At 42.0% G+C, this 19,957-nt stretch overlaps 1 protein-coding gene across 3 annotated transcripts in view; it reads left to right on the plus strand.

The window, feature by feature from the left end:
* Nucleotides 1-19,957, plus strand: part of cyc (basic helix-loop-helix ARNT-like protein cyc) — an 816,156-nt gene that overhangs the window by 544,490 nt on the left and 251,709 nt on the right. Inside the window, exon 1 of one of the 3 annotated variants that reach the window (XM_067135752.2) lies at nt 6,775-6,817. The exons of the other annotated variants lie outside the window; for them this stretch is intronic. The gene's annotated coding sequence lies outside the window, so the exon portion shown is untranslated. Of the gene's footprint in view, nt 1-6,774; nt 6,818-19,957 lie in introns of those variants that run through there. 3 annotated transcript variants of the gene reach the window in all.

The raw sequence follows: 19,957 nt of genomic DNA on the forward strand, positions 1-19,957 counted from the left end.
TAATATTTTCCCCGATTTGTCCTGTTGAATTCCAACTTTATCTTCATATGATGATCTTTCCTACCTACTTTTGAAAACACCACTCAGACTTATTCGTCTACCAGTGTCATTCCACGCCATCTCTCCACTGACAGCTCAGAACACAGCACTTATTCGAGCAGTTCGTCTCCTTTCTCCTTAGTCTTCCCAACCAAAACTTTGCACCATTTTCGTAACACAGCTCCTGTTTTATCGGAAATCACTCAGAACACACCCAGCTGCTTTTTTTTCCGTTCTCAAATCAATTAATCCTGGTGAAGGTCTTATACACTGGAACCATACTCTAGCTGGGGTCTAGCCGCATACTTATATGCCCTCTCCTTTACATCCTTATTACAACCCCTAAATAGCCTCATAACCATGTGCAGAGATCTGTACTCTCAATTTACAATCCCGTTTCTGTGACGACCCGAATGAATATCTTTCCTTATAATAACACCTAAGTACTGACAGGGATCCCCTTAAGGAACATTCACCGGGCGAGTTGGCCGTGCGCGTAGAGGCGCGCGGCTGTGAGCTTGCATCCGGGAGATAGTAGGTTTGAATCCCACTATCGGCAGCCCTGAAGATGGTTTTCCGTGGTTTCCCATTTTCACACCAGGCAAATGCTGGGGCTCTACCTTAATTAAGGCCACAGCCGCTTCCTTCCAACTCCTAGGCTTTTCCTATCCCATCGTCGCCATAAGACCTATCTGTGTCGGTGCGACGTAAAGCCCCTAGCAAAAAAAAAAAAAAAAAAAAAAAAAAGGAACATTCATCTCATCTGCGCAGTAATTAAAATTGAGAATACCTTTCCTAATAGTGATATTCACAACCTGACTTTTAACCCCGGTCATCGCACCATTGCCTGCTGTCCACCTCACAACATTGTCAAGACCTTTTTGCAGTCACTCACAATCTTGCAACTTATCTATTACTTGATACAGTATTAATATTATCCGCAAAAAGTCTTATCTCTGATTCCAGTTTGTACTTACATCATTTATAAGAAAATATAAAGGTCCCATGTTACGGCCTTGAGGAATCCCCCTCTTAATGATCACAGAATCAGATAATTTTTCACCTGCTTTCATTTCCTGAGATCTACTTTCTATAAATATAGCCACCCATTCAGTCACTCTGTTGTCTAGTCCAGTTGCACTCATGTTTGCCAGTAGTTCCCATAGGTACATCATTTATATTTTTTTTTTACGGAACACGATATCAGGAACATGACACATTTTAGAAGTCCGACATGTATTAGCCGAAGTTGAACTGCGGCATAGATATAACGTTGACATTTCTGAAAGTGATGTTCGCGCACCACCATGAAACAGAGGAGCTAGACTATTCATAGAACCTGTGCTCGTTTCCTGGTACTAACAGTGGCTATGCTAGATGAAGTTTCAATTTTCTATTTTTTCCCCCACTCTCACTGCTGGCGCTGGTTCGAGTGGCTCAGATGGTAGAGCACTGGCCTTCTGAGCCCGAGTTGGCGAGTTCGATCCTGGCTCAGTCCGCTGGTATTTGAAGGAGCTCATTTTCGCCAGCCTCATTTCGGTAGATTAGCCGGCTTATTGAGGAAAGCAAGGGCAAACCACCTCGCTCTTCACCTTGTGTAGTCCGCCTCATTACATCATTGCCATTGGTCTTTACAGCACTTTTCTTGTTCTACCATCTGCTTTACGTCGCACCGACACAGATAAGTCTTACGGTGACGATAGGATAGGAAACGGCTAGGAGTGGGAAGGAAGCGACCGTAGCCTTAATAGAGGTAGAGCCCGAGCATTTGCCTGGTGTGAAAATGGGAAACCATGGAAAACCAACTTCAAGGCTGTCGACAGTGGGGTCCGAGCCCACTATCTCCCGGATGCGAGCTCACAGTGCGCGCCCCTAATCGCACGGCCAACTCGCTCAGTCTTTACAATTTCTTTATAATTCCGTAACCTTCGGTAGTGCTATATGAGGATCCAACTATCCTCCGTACTGATGACTTGAAATATAATAATAATAATAATAATAATAATAATAATAATAATAATAATAATAATAATAATAATAATAATAATAATAATAATAATAATAATAATAATAATAATCTTTCGCTACCGCTTTTCCCACGCCTGAGAGGTCGCGGGTGCGAACTGCGTCGCACGTATGGATTTGGCCCTGTTTACGGCCGGATGCCCTTCCTGACGCCAACCCTATATGGAGGGATGTAATCACTATTGCGTGTTTCTGTGGTGGTGTGTCTGAATATGAAGAGGAGAGTGTTGGGACGGACACAAATACCCAGTCCTCAAGCCAGAAGAATTAATCAGAAGCGATTAAAATCCCCGACGCGCCCGGGAATCGAACGCGGGACCCTCTGTACCGAAAGCCAGTACTCTGACATTCATCCAACGAGTCAGACTAATAATAATAATAATAATAATAATAATAATAAATGAATCACCTCAGCTACCATGTTCATACATTTTAATTTTACCCCATCTGGCTGCCTGCTCGTCAATTTAGACGGTCCGTTTTACTCTGCTAGATGGCAAAGTAAACCGAATCTCTCTTGGGCGTCTGTAGCTGAGATTTAACGTTTTCTTTTTCAGGTAAACGCCAAACGTGATACCCGAGATCTTTTTCATGCCGATATCGCACCACATGGAATGTCTAATGGACTTTTTTACGCCCTTCAAAAACCTGACTACCTCTGTCGGGTTTGAACCCGCTGTCTTGTGATCTGGAGGCCGACACTCCACCACTGATCCAATAGAGGGAGATTTTTAGGCAGTAGTAGGTTAGAATGCAAACTTACTGTAGGGAATAAAAGGTCTATTCTAGTGCGCATAACGATTTTCCTATGTGATTTGTATAAACACTAGGGGTACGGTCTGGCTGCTTCACTATGGAAGAACTAGCCGGACTACACTTCGTACTAACTAAATTAGTTTACATTCTAACCTATTTATTTATTTATTTATTTATTTATTTATTTATTTATTTATTTATTTGTTTATTTATTTATTTATTTATTTATTTATTTATTTATTTATTTATTTATTTATTTATTTATTTATTTATGTTTCTTTCTTAATCAGTTTACCCTCGAAGGTTGGTTTTTCCGAAGACTGAGCGAGGAATACCACCTCTACCGCCTCATGGGCAGTGCCCTGGAGTGTGAGACTTTGGTTCGAGGGATACAACTGAGAAGGAGGGCCAGTACATCACCCAGACTTCCTCACCTGCTATGCTGAACAGGGGCCTTGTGGAGGGGTGGGAAGATTGGAAGGGATAGGCAAGGAAGAGGGAAGGAAGCGGTCATGACCTCAAGTTAGGTACCATCCCGGCATTTGCCTGGAAGAGAAGTGGGAAACCACGGAAAACCACTTCGAGGATGGCTGAGGTGCGAATCGAACCCACCTCTACTCAGCGTACCTCCCGAGGTTAAGTGGACGCCGTTCCAGCCCTCGTACCGATTTTCAAATTTCGTGGCAGATCCTGGAATCGAACCCGGAACTACGAGGAAGGCAGATAATCACGCTACCCACTGCACCACAGGAGTGGACATTATTGTTATTATTATTATTATTATTATTATTATTATTATTTTGCTAGGGGCTTTACGTCGCCCCGATACAGATAGGTCTTTTGGCGACGATGGGATAGGAAAGGCCTAGGAGTTGGAAGGAAGCGGCCGTGGCCTTAATTAAGGTACAGCCCCAGCATTTGCCTGGTGTGAAAATGGGAAACCACGGAAAACCATCTTCAGGGCTGCCGATAGTGGGATAGGAACCATTATTTATTATTATTATTATTATTATTATTATTATTATTATTATTATTATTATTATTATTATTATTATTATTATTATTAGGCTTGCTAGAGACAACATGTCAATTTTAATTCATCCTTCCTTGTTTCCTTTTCCAGTATTCCTTCATCGTTGTACTATGCTTTATTCTTTTCTCCTCATGCTACCTTGGACCGGGTATCCTTCCCACTCTTCCTTGGAATACCGTATTTACGCGAATAATACCCGCACATATAAAAAAATCGAGGCACGAAATTGGGGTGCGGGCTTTATTTGCGTCAATGTTGGCATATTTTTCAAGATCAGCCTTCGTAAATTTAGGGTGCGGGGATTATTCGGTAGCGGGGATTATTTGCGTAAATATGGTATTTCCATTTTTAAAACGTTATTTTTAAAAATCTCTCTTTCTATTGTTTCCTCTTCCCTTACTTTCCTTCTTTCTAAATCCCCTTTGATCTATCAAACTCGGTGTAGACTTTTTCTCCCATTGGTACTTGAATATCTGTTTTGTCAGTCTGTTATCATCCATTCTATAGATATGTGCAAAAAATTGCAAACTCCTTTTTCTTATTGTTTCTGTTATATTTTCTGTGTTCTAATATATTTCGTTATTGCTTCTTAATTTCCATTGTTCCATTGTTTTATTATTATTCCTCGCCTTTTTCAATCTATTGCGATCAGCACTTGAAATTGATTTACCCAAGTTTTATGGCCTTACACCACCCTTACGTCGAGGAACAGATTCATTACTGCGTGTTTCTGTGGTAGCTGTAGCGTTGCCACTTTTGATATAACAAATAAGGGACATGTAACTAAAAATACGGGATTTTTCACAAAAATAAGGGACAGTTCATAAATACTAGAAAATCAAACATTAGGTCCATTTTCAATTAGATTATAATACGTTTGATTAACAGAATAAAATTATTATTGAAATTCATAAGAGACACTAACATCCACCTTTTTAACAGTACATACAGTACAATGCATCTGACATCTTAACAGTGATGTCTTCGATGATCTTTGATAACTTCACAATTTACGTAGATTTAGTCTCAAACGGCATGAACAATCACGTTAGAAATTGTAATGGAAGTCCTATGGAAGTGCGCGGCAGAAGACGAGGTAAATAACCCAGCATGTTCAGCTTAACCAGCAGATGGCCAGACATCACGAGATTTCCTTCTTCTGAGGCTCCAGAGAGAGAAAAGTAATGGAGCTATTTCGAACTTCAATGGAGCTCAAATTAAGCACGGGTTTTAAAATATTTAGAGACAAAAAAAAAGACAGACGCTTGTTTCTACGGAACAACAGTTCATAATACGGGACGCAAAATTTTCACCTCAAATACGGGACAGGTGGTAACCCTACGTAGCTGATGGTATAGATAAAGAGCCGTGTTAAGAGAAACATAAATACCCACTTCTCTAGCCAGAGAAATAAACCATTCGCATTTAAATCCTCGGTCTGACCGGGAATTGTACCTGGGGCCCTCTGAATCGAAGGCCAGTACGTTGACCTTTCAGCCAAGGAACCGGATTATTATTATTATTATTATTATTATTATTATTATTATTATTATTATTATTATTATTATTATTATTATTATTATTATTATTTAATCCGTTTACCGTCCGGGGACCCCCACCGGACTCAGCGAGGGATCGCATCAAGGGCAGTGTCCTGGAGCGTGAGACTTTGGGTAGCGGGCATACAGTTGTAGAGCAGGACTAGTACCTCACCCAGGCGTCCTCACCTGCTATGCTGAACAGGGGTCTTGTGAGGGATGGGAAGATTGCAAGGAATAGGCAAGGAATAGGGAAGGAAGCGGCCGTGGCCTTGATTTAGGTACCATCACGGCATTTGGCTGGAAAAGTGGGAAACCACGGAAAACCACTTCGAGTATGGCTGAGGCTTGAGTCGAACACCTCCTCTACTCAGTTGACCTCCCGAGGCTGAGTGGACCCCGTTCCAGTCTTCGTACCTCTTTTCAAGTTTCGTGACAGAGCCAGGAATCGAACTCGGGTCTCCGGGGATGGCAGCTAATTACACTAACCACTACACCACAGAGGCGAAAATTATTATTATTATTATTATTATTATTATTATTATTATTATTATTATTATTATTATTATTATTATTATTATATCGTGGAGGTGAGATACAGCACGATTGGTCTTCAGAGAAATACATTTTAAAATATCTTCTCTGTTTTGTCAAGTGCGTTTAATATAGACTTCGTGAGCCATTTGGCGTCCACAGGTGGTAGTGACGTCGCCGCAGCTGGTGGTTATGGTGGTGAGGAATATCTTGGGGGACGAGGTAGAACCATTCACCAAACAGTAATTCGCGCTGCGCGGGACGCCTGCGCGCTGCCCCCAGGTACAGCCTTGCCTTGCCTCTCCTTCCTCCAGTCCACGACTATACTCGTACTAGATTGGTTCTTATTATAACCATTCATTGACTTCAAGGTGTACGAGTCTTGTCTTCGGGATTCCTAATTACATCAAGAATTATTTCTCTCCTTGAGCAGTTCGCAGACGGCGCGCCTCTGCGCCGGTCATGTTTGTGAGTGCTGTCACCAGTCCGGCCGCGGTGTTATCGTGATAACAAGTTACAAGTGTTTTCCGTCTGCACTTCGTATCTGTCAGTTATTCTCCACACTTTCGACGCATGTTGATGTTCTAATTTGGATACATGCTGATTTCCAATTCAAGTGGACGAAGTTTCCATCTGATGCATATTCGACTTACACGTGTGCTGAATGATGGGTTAGTGTTTGTGTAGTGTAGTGTGTTGTGTGTTGGTAGTGCACCGAATAGTGAAGTGAAATGTGTGGGTGCAGCGCCGGCGGTGAGACCTAAGGAATGGCTACGCGCCACTACCCTGAGCTCCCTGAACTGGCGTCTTGCACGCGCGACCTCATCACCCTCGAGGATCTCAGCCACCATCACCACCACAATGTCTACTATGACCTTTCTACCATCGGCCCGTGAGTCCTTCATTCTTATATTATGGACGCACCAAAAATCCCTTTTTGTGTAATAATGTTACTGGTGTTTACGTTCCACTAACTACTTTCATGGTTTTCGGATAAGCCGAGGTGCCGAAATTTTGTCCCTCTGTAGGTCTATTAAAAGCAAATCTAAGAGCAAAGCAAAGTCATCTCCGTACTGGCCATGAAGGCCCTTGGAGGGGTGGAAGGTAACCTCGGTATGTTATGAGGCAGGGGCGTACCCAGGAGATAGGGGAGTGTTAGTGGGGGTTAGACCCTCCCAGATGGATCTTTTACAAAATTAAAATAAACAGAAACTGATAATAACTAAACAAACATTCAGGGAGATAATTGTAAAACCAACAGATTTATGAAATTTTAGATTGTAAACTGAACATACAATTCGCTGTAAAAGTATAGACCTTGGTCGTATTGTTCTCGATCTGTATTTTAATATAAGAGTGGTGGTAATGAAATAGCGTGCCGGGAGATCTCAGGCTCGCCAGGTGCAGGTCTTTTGATTTGACTCCCGTAGGCGACCTGCGTGTCGTGATGAGGATGAAGACAACAAACACCCAGACCCGTGCCAGGGAAATTAACCAATGATGGTTAACATTCCCGCCCCTTCCGGGAATCGAACCCGGAACCCCTGTGTCCCAAAGGCCAGCACGCTAACTATTTAGCCATGGAGCCGGACAGAGTGGTGGTGATTATTGTTTAAAGAAGAAGTACAACTAGGCAACCTTCCTCTATTAAAACTAATCAGAGGGAAAAATGGAAGGGAACCGACACTTCGAAAAATGAAGGTTTCGGCCAAAGAAAGACAAGGGCAACGAAGGGCGTGAAAATGAAAGACTCCCTAGGCCTCGAGTGCTCTAACACCCTCGGGGTCGGAAAATAGCAGGAGTTGATCAAGGGAGGTCGGATAGGATAGATTAAAGTGAAGAGCCTGACACAAGTAAGAAGAAGCAATGTCAGGACTCAGCTAAGGGCCCCGTGATCGCCAACCCACGCTCAGAAATTCAGAGCTCCTGGGGTCCCTTTTAGTCGCCTCTTATGACAAGCAGGGGATACCGTAGATGTTATTCTACCGCCCCCATCCACAGGGGGATTTTAATGTAAGATTTTGTAGTGTACTGCAGTGTGAATATCAACATAATTCATTTGTATCAGTGTACTTATAATAGCAAGTCTTGAATGTGTGCACCACACACGCCCCTTCATTATGTTTTATCAGCATTTTGTAACTATAACCACCCCGCCCCCCCCCCCAAATTGGTCGATCCTGGCTACGCTACTGTGATAGAGTAGAGTGGTTTCCTGTAAGACCGGCCGCTTTTGTCCCCAGGAATTAACCTGGTACTCATTTTTGGTGTAGTCTGAATGAACCTCAGGACCAGTGGAAATCTCATTTCTTAAATGTCCGGCTCCATAGCTAAATGGTTACCCTTTGGTCACTGGGGTCCCGGGTTCGATTCCCGGCAGGCTCGGGAATTTTAACCATAATTGGTTAATTTCGCTGGCACTCGGGCTGGGTGTATGTGTCGTCTTCATCATCATTTCGTCCTCATTACGACGCGCAGGTCGCCTACGGGTGTCAATTCACCTGGCGAGCCGAACTTGTCTTCGGATACTCCCCGCACTAAAAGCCATACGCGGAATCGAACCCACGTTCTTCCGGGTGAACCAAGCACGCCTTTATCGCCTTATCCAGGCAGCCTCTGCAGGAGTTCTTTCACGTGCCAGTAAATCTACCAACACGAGGCCTACGTATTTGAGCACCTCAAATACCACCGGACTGAGCCTGGATCGAGCCTGCCAAGTTGGGGTCAGAAGGCCAGCGTTCTTCCGTCCGAGCTACTCAGCCCGGCATTCCCCACTTTTTTCTTCTTGTATATAGGATGATTCAAAAGGTCCTGCAGAAACTGATGTATCGCGTAGAGGGGTCGAAATACAGCACTTTTCGAACAGGAACGTTTAATATAAAACGAAACACTGCATCAGGGCAAGCCTGAGAATATCAAGAGTGACAGTTCGAAGAACTTTAGTAAACATTTAGTATGCAGTGTCTAACTTTGCTGTGAGCATTTTGTATTTATTTATTTATTTATTTATTTATTTATTTATTTATTTATTTATTTATTTATTTATTTATTTATTTATTTATTTATTTATTTATTTATCCGTTTACCGTCCAGGGTTGTTTTTTTCCTTCGGGCTTGGCGAGGAATCCCAACTCTACTGCCTCAAGGGCAGTGTCCTGCAGCGTGAGACTTTATTTACAGGGGTTACAACTGGAGAGGAGGACCATACATCACCCAGGCGACCTCACCTGCTGTGCCGAACAGGGGCCTTGTGGGGGGCTGGAAGTTTGGAAGGAATAGACAAGGAAAAGGGAAGGAAGCGGCCGAGGCCTTAAGTTAGGTGCTATCCTAGCATTTGCCTGGAGGAGAAGTGGGAAACCACTGAAAACCACTTCGAGGATGGCTAAGGAGGGAATCGAATGCCCCTCTACTCACTTGACCTCCGATGACTGAGTGAAATCCGTTCCAGCCCTCGTACCATTTTTCAAATATCGTGGCAGATCCGGGAATCGAACCCGGGCCTCCAGGGGTGTCAGCTAATCACACTAACTACTACACCACAGAGGGGACTATTTATTTATTTATTTATTTATTTATTTATTTATTTATTTATTTATTTATTTATTTATTTATTTATTTATTTTATTTTATTTTATTTGACCGAGTTTGTTTGCCCTGCGGTTTAGGTCGCGTAGTTGTGAGCTTGCATTCGAGAGATGGTGGGTTCGAATCCAACCGTCGACAACCCTGAAAATGGTTTGTGCGGTTTCCCAATTTCACACCAGGTAAATGGCGGGATTGTACCTTAATTAAGGCCACGGACGCTGTAACTCCAATCCTACCGCTTCTCTCCCCCTTGCATCACCAAAAACCTTTCATGTGTTAGTTCGACGTCAAAAATCTAGCAAACCGGGCGAGTTGGCCGTGCGCGTAGAGGCGCGCGGCTGTGAGCTTGCATCCGGGAGATAGTAGGTTCGAATCCCACTATCGGCAGCCCTGAAGATGTTTTTCCGTGGTTTCCCATTTTCACACCAGGCAAATACTGGGGCTGTACCTTAATTAACGCCACGGCCGCTTCCTTCCAACTCCTAGGCCTTTCCTATCCCATCGTCGCCATAAGACCTATCTGTGTCGGTGCGACGTAAAGCCCCTAGCAAAAAAAAAAAATCTAGCAAAAAATATATTGACCTGTTTTATATGGCGTGGCTCAGGCTATAAAGCCTGATGTTATGTCAGACCATCTTATATATGCTACATTGTTCCAAAGACAGAATTTTAGGGTTCGTGATTGATTATGTAATTAAGCTTCAACAATAGCTAGCTATAAACGAGAGAGAAATTTCTGACAGTTATTATAATATACCCACGGAAATGTTAAATTAAGTCTGTGTATCATTATTTACAAGGTAACTTTCTAAATAAATTTCTACGTCTCTAATTACAGCCGGAAGGGAATTCCAGGGGCTTATAGTTGCAGGTATGAATGAAATACCGCAACATGTTGTGCGGTAAATTGGGAAACTCAGTAAGGAAGAGGTTTCTGACCTTGTGGGGATATTGTTTGGGGATGACAAGTATTCCGATAACTCTTCGGAGAAATCCAGTGAACATTCATTCTTCTCTCTTCTAAGGGCCTGTACTACGACAGCCAGATAAAAGTGCGGTTTAAATTTATGTTGCAGTTTGCACATTTATCTGGAAGTTCGGTTGAAAACGCGTACTACGAATTTCGTTTATGTGCAACCTGGGAGAAAATTCTCGAGTTTAGCTATGCGGAAGTTGGAGAGGCAGTTAACGCTCTTATCTGGGACTTCGCTCCTATCCGGGACACTACTGTAAGAATCAAGATGGCTATACAGCAAGATGAATCTAAATCTGCACGATGCTATACGAACATAAGTTGTTATAATGTAATCTGTGTATATATTAAAATATATCATGCTTCCTGTCAAGGTGTCATAGAAGTTTTAAACGTTTCCGAAGCTAACAAGTTGTTATACTGGCTATATAAGTTTCACGCAAGCTTCCTGGGTAGCCATAGTCATTACGACAATATCGTTTGATTTTTTTTCTATTGGTTTTGCGTCGCACCGGCACAGATATGTCTTATGGCGACGATGGGACAGGAAAGGGCTAGGAGTAGGAAGGAAGCGGCCGTGGCCTTAATTAAGGTACACCTGCGGCATTTGCGAGGTGTGAAAATGGAAAACCACGGAAAACCATCTTCAGGGCTGCCGACAGTGGGGTTCGAACCTACTATCTCCCGAATACTGGATACTGGCCGCACTTAAGCGACTGCAGCTATCGAGCTCGGCCGTTTGATGTTGCCATGCGGTTATTTATGGGTTCGAGTCCCAATAGCCCAACGTGTTTTTACCTTCTAAATGTTGGTCGGTAATTTGTCAAAAGCTTGGACCCTATTCTAAATCTATCCGCGATGCGCATGTGGAGAAAACGTACATGATATTGTTCATGCTGATTCGTCCGTCGAATGAGGACGTTAAAGGAGGTTATATTTCTTCGTATTCATAACAACTTGCTACCAAGTATTTACATTAAAGTGAGATAAATGTTTCCCACTTACTATTCTAACATACTCTTGGAAGAAAGAAACTAACTACTTACTAAATTAGCAACAATTAATCGAATTAATAATAAAATCATTATCCTACGCCGCACGCATTAATCTATATACACTGACTGACAGAGCAAATGCAACACCAAGAAGGAGTGGTTCGAAAGGGATGAAAGGTGGGGAAAAAACAGAGACGGCACGGACGAATAATTGATGTTTATTTCAAACCGATATGCAGGTTACACAATGCGCACGGCATCGACTCAGTAGGATGTAGGACCACCGCGAGCGGCGATGCACGCAGAATCACGTCGGGGTACAGAGTCAATAAAAGTGCGCATGGTGTCCTGAGGGATGGTTCTCCATTCTCTGTCAACCATTTGCCACAGTTGGTCGTCCGTACGAGGCTGGGGCAGAGTTTGCAAACGGCGTCCAATGAGATCCCACACGTGTTCGATTGGTGAGAGATCCGGAGAGTACGCTGGCCACGGAAGCATCTGTACACCTCGTAGAGCCTGTTGGGAGATGCGAGCAGTGTGTGGGCGGGCATTATCCTGCTGAAACAGAGCATTGGGCAGCCCCTGAAAGTATGGGAGTGCCACCGGCCGCAGCACATGCTGCACGTAGCGGTGGGCATTTAACGTGCCTTGAATACGCACTAGAGGTGACGTGGAATAATACGCAATAGCGTCCCAAACCATGATGCCGCGTTGTCTAGCGGTAGGGAGCTCCACAGTTACTGCCGGATTTGACCTTTCTCCACGCCGACGCCACACTCGTCTGCGGTGACTATCACTGACAGAACAGAAGCGTGACTCATCGGAGAACACGACGTTCCGCCATTCCCTCATCCAAGTCGCTCTAGCCCGGCACCATGCCAGGCGTGCACGTCTATGCTGTGGAGTCAATGGTAGTCTTCTGAGCGGACGCCGGGAGTGCAGGCCTCCTTCAACCAATCGACGGGACGGGAAATTGTTCTGGTCGATATTGGAACAGCCAGGGTGTCTTGCACATGCTGAAGAATGGCGGTTGTGGCGTGCGGGGCTGCCACCGCTTGGCGGTGGATGCGCCGATCCTCGCGTGCTGACGTCACTCGGGCTGCGCCTGGACCCCTCGCACGTGCCACATGTCCCTGCGCCAACCATCTTCGCCACAGGCGCTGCACCGTGGACACGTCCCTATGGGTATCGGCTGCGATTTGACGAAGCGACCAACCTGCCCTTCTCAGCCCGATCACCATACCCCTCGTAAAGTCGTCTGTCTGCTGGAAATGCCTCCGTTGACGGCGGCCTGGCATTCTTAGCTATACACGTGTCCTGTGGCACACGACAACACGTTCTACAATGACTGTCGACTGAGAAATCACGGTACGAAGTGGGCCATTCTCCAACGCCGTGTCCCATTTATCGTTCGCTACGTGCGCAGCACAGCGGCGCATTTCACATCATGAGCATACCTCAGTGACATCAGTCTACCCTGCAATTGGCATAAAGTTCTGACCACTCCTTCTTGGTGTTGCATTTGCTCTGTCAGTCAGTGTATATAAAATAACATGTCCTAACTGACTGACTGACTGACTGACTGACTGACTGACTGACTGACTGACTGACTGACTGACTGATTCATCATCGCCGAGCCAAAACTACTGGACATAAAGAAATGAAATTTTGGGGATATATTCATATTAAGATGTAGGTGCTCGCTAAGAGAGGATTTTTTGATATTCCGTCGCTAAGGGGGTGAAAAGAGGGGTGAAATTTCAAAATGAGTATATCTATAACTGAAAACTTTAAAAGTTTACAAATGTAAAAATTGCTATTTAGAATCTTCTTTAAAAATAAGGAAACACGTACTTTTTGTTTTCAGAAAATCCCAATAGGAGGGGAGAAAAAGGGTGAAAAAGTGGTTGAATGCCTTTAATCAGGATTCCGGTACTTATATCTCAGAAACTGAAGATATTACAGACCTGGAAATTGGTACTTTTGATCTCTTTTAAAAATAAAGAGACATATATTTTTTTGTTTTTGGAAAATCCAATTAATGGGAGGGTGAAAAGGGGGAATGAATTTTTAAAATGAGTGCATCTATATCTCAAAACGTTTAAAGTTTACAGATGTAAAACTTGGTATTTAGAATCTTCATTAAAAATAAAGAAACACGTATTTTTTTGTTTTCGGAAAATCCCAATAGGAGGGGTGAAAAGGGCTGAAAAATGGGTTGAATGCCTTTAATGAGGATACTTATATCTCAGAAACTGAAGATATTACAGACCTGAAAATTGGTGTTTGGGATCTACGTTAAAAATTAAAAAACACGTATTTTTTGTTTTTAGAAAATCCAATTAATGGGGGGTGAAAAGGGGGTAAATTTTAAAAATGAGTGTATCTATATCTCAGAACTTTTAAAGTTTATAGATGTAACATTGGTATTTAGAATCTCCTTTAAAAATAAAGAAACACGTGTTTTTTTTGTTTTCGGAAAATCCAAATGGGAAGAATGGAAAAGGGTGAAAAATTGGTTGAATGCCTTTAACGAGGCTACTTATATTTCAGAAGGAACACATATTTTTTTGTTTTCTGTAAATCCCAAAAGGAGGGGTCTATAAGGGTGAATAATGGGTTGAATGCCTTTAATGAGGATACATATATCTCAGAAACTGAAGATATTACAGAACTGAAAATTTGTACATGTCATCTCCTTTAAAAATAAAGAAAAACTTTTTTTTTTTTTGGAAAATCCAATTAATGGCGGTTAAACAGGAGTGAAAAATTGGGGTGAATTTTTCGAAAGACAATATCTACAGAATATCTGAGAAACGTAAAATGTTACAGACGCAAAAAGTGGGTATTTGGAATTTGCTGTAAACGTAAAGAAACATAGGTGATTTGTTTTTGGAAACTCCACATAAGGGGAAATAAAAAGGGGTGTAATTTTAAAACGAGAATATCTACAGTATATCCCAAGAACTTAACATGTTACAGAAGTGGAAAATGCTATTTTTTATATCTATTAAAAATAAAGAAACGTGTATTTTTAGTTTTCGGAAATACCACTTGGGTGGAAGGGGGGGGGGTGTAAAAGAGACTGAAAGTGGTGTTGATTTCTTTTAATTAGGCTACTGATATCTCAAAAATGAAGATGTTACAGACGTGAAATTTGATATTTGGAATCTGCTTTAAAAGTAAAGAAACACGTATTCTCGGAAAATCCAATGAAGGGGTGGGGTGAAAGAATTGAAAATATGTTGATTTAACTGTATGAGAATACATACATCTAATAAAAACCTAAGTTGTTACAGACGTGAAAATTGGTATTTGGATCTCCTTTAAAAACAAAGCAAAACGCGTTTTGGGGGGAACCCATCTTGGGGGACGGGAGTGAAAAGGAATTGAATTCCTTTCATGAGGACACACAAATCAAAAATTGAAGAAGTTAGATTCGTGATAATTGGTATTTAGAAGATCCTTTACTATTAAAGAAACAAGTATTTTTTGCCGGAAAATTCACTTGGGGGGGGGGGGGGGAGGAGTGTGAGTGTGAGTGTGAGAGGAAGTGAAAAGGAAAGTGAATTATTTTTATGGGGATACTTACATATCAAAACTGAAGGTAATAGACGTGAATATTGGTGTTTGTAATCTCGTTTAAACATAAAGAAAAACTCCTTTTAATTTTTTTTTTGGGGGGGGGTAAATAAACTTAACGACGGTGGGGTGTAAAAGGAGGCGAGACCAATTGATTTTACTGTTCATAATGTACTTATAAGGAGCCTCCGTTGCTCAGGCGGCAGCGCGCCGGCCTCTCACAACTGGGTTCGTGGTTCAAATCCCGGTCACTCCATGTGATATTCGTGCTGGACAAAACGGAGGCGGGACAGGGTTTTCTCCGCATACTCCGGTTTTCCCTGTCACCATTCATTCCAGCAACACCGTCCAATATCATTTCATTTCATTTGTCATTCATTATCCATTGCCCCAGAGGAGTGCGACAGACTTCGGCAGCCGGCACAATTCCTATTGTCGCTGCTAGATGGATACTTTATTCGTTCCGTTCCTGACCCTGTCGAATGACTGGAAACAGGCTGTAGATTTTCGATGTACTTATTGTGATCATAAACCGATTATTTTTAATCTTTCCTGGGTTCGTTTTCAAGAGCCATCTTTTTCTTCGGAGAACGTTCTTAGATTACAGTAGATTCTCCCGGCATATAAATAAAATTTAAAACACCTTTGAAATAAACGATAGGAATGAGATTGACCTTCCAATTGTTCACCTCTATAATAAGGTCAATAATGCACGGAAGTATGTCATTCGTATCGCCAGAAATCCCGCACACTTGCCTACGCGCGACAATGGTGCTGGTCACATTGTCAACAATGACAATGGCAGCAGATGTAATTTACCGCCAAGTAACGGTCTTGCATCTTGCTCTGGGGTCCAGAACATATAATAATAATAATAATAATAATAATAATAATAATAATAATAATAATAATAATAATAATAATAATGTTCTGGACCGTCGTCAAATGTGCGGACCGCGCTGGAAATGGGTCCTGGACGGGTAATGACTAAGAATGCAGTCCGGCCGCGGGTCCAGTACCGCCAAAGCACCCAAGACGACACCACGCCGGATCTCCTGAAGGATTTGATCCATATTAAAAATGCTTATAGGAAACGATGGCAAAGATTTAGGGACCCAACTGACCGGGTGGAAAACTTGGACCTAGCCCGGGAAGTACGAAATCGATTGCTGGAAAGAAAGATTGAAAAATGGGAGGAAACTTGCCGTAATCTATTAGAAAACCAGTCAGATCGCGAATTTTGGCGGATTCTCGCAGAAAACGAGTCAGATCGCGAATTTCGGTGGATTGTATATCTAAAACAATAAGCATTCAATTATAAATTTCAATACAATACCGTAGCGAAGCACGGGTATCTTGCTAGTTACGAATATAAACTTTACTTTCGCCGTAACACGCATCCTCGTAAATAGTATTGGACAGAAAACAAAATTATAGCGTGTGGTAGCAATTATTTGATAAGATATACAACCTGAATCTTAACTTTTGCGTCCACGTTACATTTTCAGTCATTTTATTTTCTAAAACAATTTCTGAGTTTCGTTACATAGTCAATTTTAACATTTCTTCGTGTGTGTAGATTTCAGTCCTAATTCTGTTTTTGACCTCAACTTCCACATTATAGCTTAATATGAGTGTGGTATTGGACTCTCGTAATACAATGTCAAAAGGAATAGCGCTAAACAAACGAAAACACCAGGGAACAGGTATACCACCGCACTAAATTTCACTATATTTTCAGTGACCTTATCACCAACGCAGTAAAAATGTTACTACATTTCCTGCATAACAATACCGTTGTTAAAATCCGTTGGTAGTACGCAAGAAAATATTTAACTTCTAGACTGCAAAACTGCAGTCTACGTATCTGGCTGTTTATCTGACAGTCTTAGTACAGGCCGTAAATATACCGTATTTACGCGAATAATCCCCGCCACCGAATAATCCCCACACCCTAACTTTAGGAAGGCTGATTTTGAAAAAAAAATGCCAACATTGACAAAAATAAAACCCGCACCCCAATTTCGTGCCTTAATTTTTTTAAATATGTGCGTGTATATTCGCGTAAATACGGTAATAGCGAATGCACACAGGGACTAATCTAGACAAGTATTTTTGCATAGATATTTACGTATGATAAAAAATGAAAAGTCCGCCTCTGTCGTGTTGTGGTTTGTGTGATCGGCTGCCACCCTCCAGAGGCCCGGGTTCGATTACAGGCTCTGCCACAAAATTCGAAAAGTGATACGAGGGCTGGAACGGGATCCACTCAACTTCGGGAAGTCAACTGAATAGAGGTGCGTTCGAATCCCACCTCAGCTATCCTCGAAGTTTGTCCATGGTTTCCCCCTTCCCCTCCAGGCAAATGCGGGATGGTACCTAAGGCCACGGCCGCTTCTTTACCTCTTCCTTGTCTATCCCTTCTAATCCTCCCATCCCTCCCGCAAGGCTCGTGTTCAGCATAGCAGGTGAGGCCGCCTGGGCGAGGTATTGGTCATCCTCCCCCGTTGTCTCCCCTGACCCAAAGTCTCACGCTCCATGACACTGCCCTTGAGGCAGTAGAGATGGGATCCCTCGCTGAGTTCGAGGGAAAAACCGACCCTGGAGGGTAAACGGACTGAGAAAGAAAGATTTTCTTGTAATATAATTGTTATTTGTTCTGCGTCTCTACTCGTATAATTACTTTAATGGTTTTCCAAGACACCGAGGTGTCTGAATTTTGTCCCGCAGGAGTTCTTTTACGTGCCGGTAAATCTACCGATACAAGGCTGACGGCTGATGTACTTGAGTACCTTCAAATATGGACGGACTGAGGCGGGTTCGAACCCACTAGCTTGTACTCAGAAGGCCAGTATTTTACTGCCTGAGCTACTCAGCCTGGCTGTTTTCTGTTTTATCAAGACATGATAATGTAGGCTTTTTAACTTAATTTATGTCACGGATGGAATAAAAATTCCCTTTTATTATTTTTCTTTTGTATAAAATTATGCAGTGTAACTCAAAAGCTTTTCAATCTATCGAACAACAAAGCTACATTTGACTGAGTCACACTGGAAAGTATCGCTTCCTTCTTAACCCTTAGGTCGCTATTAGCCGAGAGCGACTAGTTGCGCAACACTTGTTGCCAGAGGATTTAAATCCCGGGCGATCAGTGGCGCAACTTGTGAATAATTGCTCAATTCACATCTGGGGGCATAGTCACTAGAGAGAGAGAGAGAGAGAGAGAGAGAGAGAGAGAGAGAGAGAATGGTGTCATATGATGAACATCTTCTCCTTGCTCTTCTATTAAAAAATGAAAAGCCGAAGGGTTAGGAAAATTTGAAAACTTCCTATGTCTGTTTCTCGACTGACTAGAGGATTATATTATACATTGGTTAACGATCTAAATGCGGACTACATTAAATTTTTCCGTTTGTCGTCGCATGTCGATATCGTCATTGATAGGCTGCATAAAATAAGATATGACATGAAACGACACAGGACTAAACGTGCGTTTCCCAGCAGAAGAAAAATTGGTCCGCACACTGAGTTAAGTCATCTCATAGTCGTTACTTTCTTTCTCATAATAAATATTTTACAATCATACGTAATTTTGAAAACCTTGTTATTCAAATCCATCCCAAATTATTTTAGTTAATCATTAGCAACTGACTCATTAACTCCTTTGATGAGGTTGGCGTCAGGAAGGGCACCCGGTCGTAAAAACTAGCTGCGCAGATTCATCTCACTTCATACCCGACCAGTAGAGAAACGGGACAAGAGATGGACATACATACATACATAGGCCTATATACATTAGCTATTGATGGCGTCATAGTTGTTGCGCGCTAACCAATTCTTCCCAACGAAAAATATTTAAAGTAATTCTAATTAGAAACACATGAATGTTATTGAATATAAAATTATTTCTGTAAAAATATTTAGTTCGCAATGAAAATAATTTTAGTAACTAGTAGTAAATAAAGTAGGTAAAAAAAGCAACGTATGTTTATTGTACAACTTTAATGTTAAGTATTCTCTCTTATAAAATACTGAAAAGACCTAGTGTCAATAATATTTAAGATTTTTCTAAATAACATTTCAAGTCCACAAAACGTTATTTCCTCTTCAGTTTACCAATCCATCTGAACGACAATTCAGTTATAATTCACTAATATAGCAAGACAAAGAAACAATGGTAAAAATTTTAATGATATAGAATTGTTATTGTTACACATTTCTATGCTGAATAGTACGAGTGTATAAACATTACCTAGAGCAATCTTCTCGCCCAGGGGTTTTTCTTCGAATACTGGAATGAAGTTATTTCAAATACTCTTCCAAGAATTCAGTTATTCCACTTTTTCTGCGCAAGTTTCAATGCTGGAATCTCAAATGGCCTGTTTTCTTTCAACTTCCAAAATTAATTCTTCGGTATTTATTCTACTTTCTTATTTTTTCTTTCTTTCTTTACAACCTGCTTTACGTCGCACCGACACAGATAGGTCTTATGGCGATGATGGGACAGGAAAAGGCTAGGAGTGAGAAGGAAGCTACAGTGACCTTAATTAAGGTACAGTCCCAGCATTTGCCTGGTGTAAAAATTGGAAACAACGAAAACCATCTTCAGGGCTGCCGACAGTGGGGTCGAACCCACTATCTCCCGAATCCAAGCGGATAGCTACGTGATCGAAATCGCACAGCCACTTGCTCGATCAGTATTCAACTTTCAAATAGTTTTGTCATCTCCTTCATTTGAAGTGCTAGTTTATTTGATGTTTCCATGTTCATTAAAAGAACTATCACAATGTGGCAATGCACATGAACGAGTAAAATATTCACTCTACCAGCAATAAGCTAATGAACTATGTGGGTAGAGACCACAAGCTCGGGTATGCTCCGTTATGCGCGCGCAGCT

This window comes from Anabrus simplex, chromosome 1 (assembly GCF_040414725.1).
Source record: "Anabrus simplex isolate iqAnaSimp1 chromosome 1, ASM4041472v1, whole genome shotgun sequence".
NCBI classification, from domain to species: Eukaryota; Metazoa; Arthropoda; class Insecta; order Orthoptera; family Tettigoniidae; genus Anabrus; species Anabrus simplex.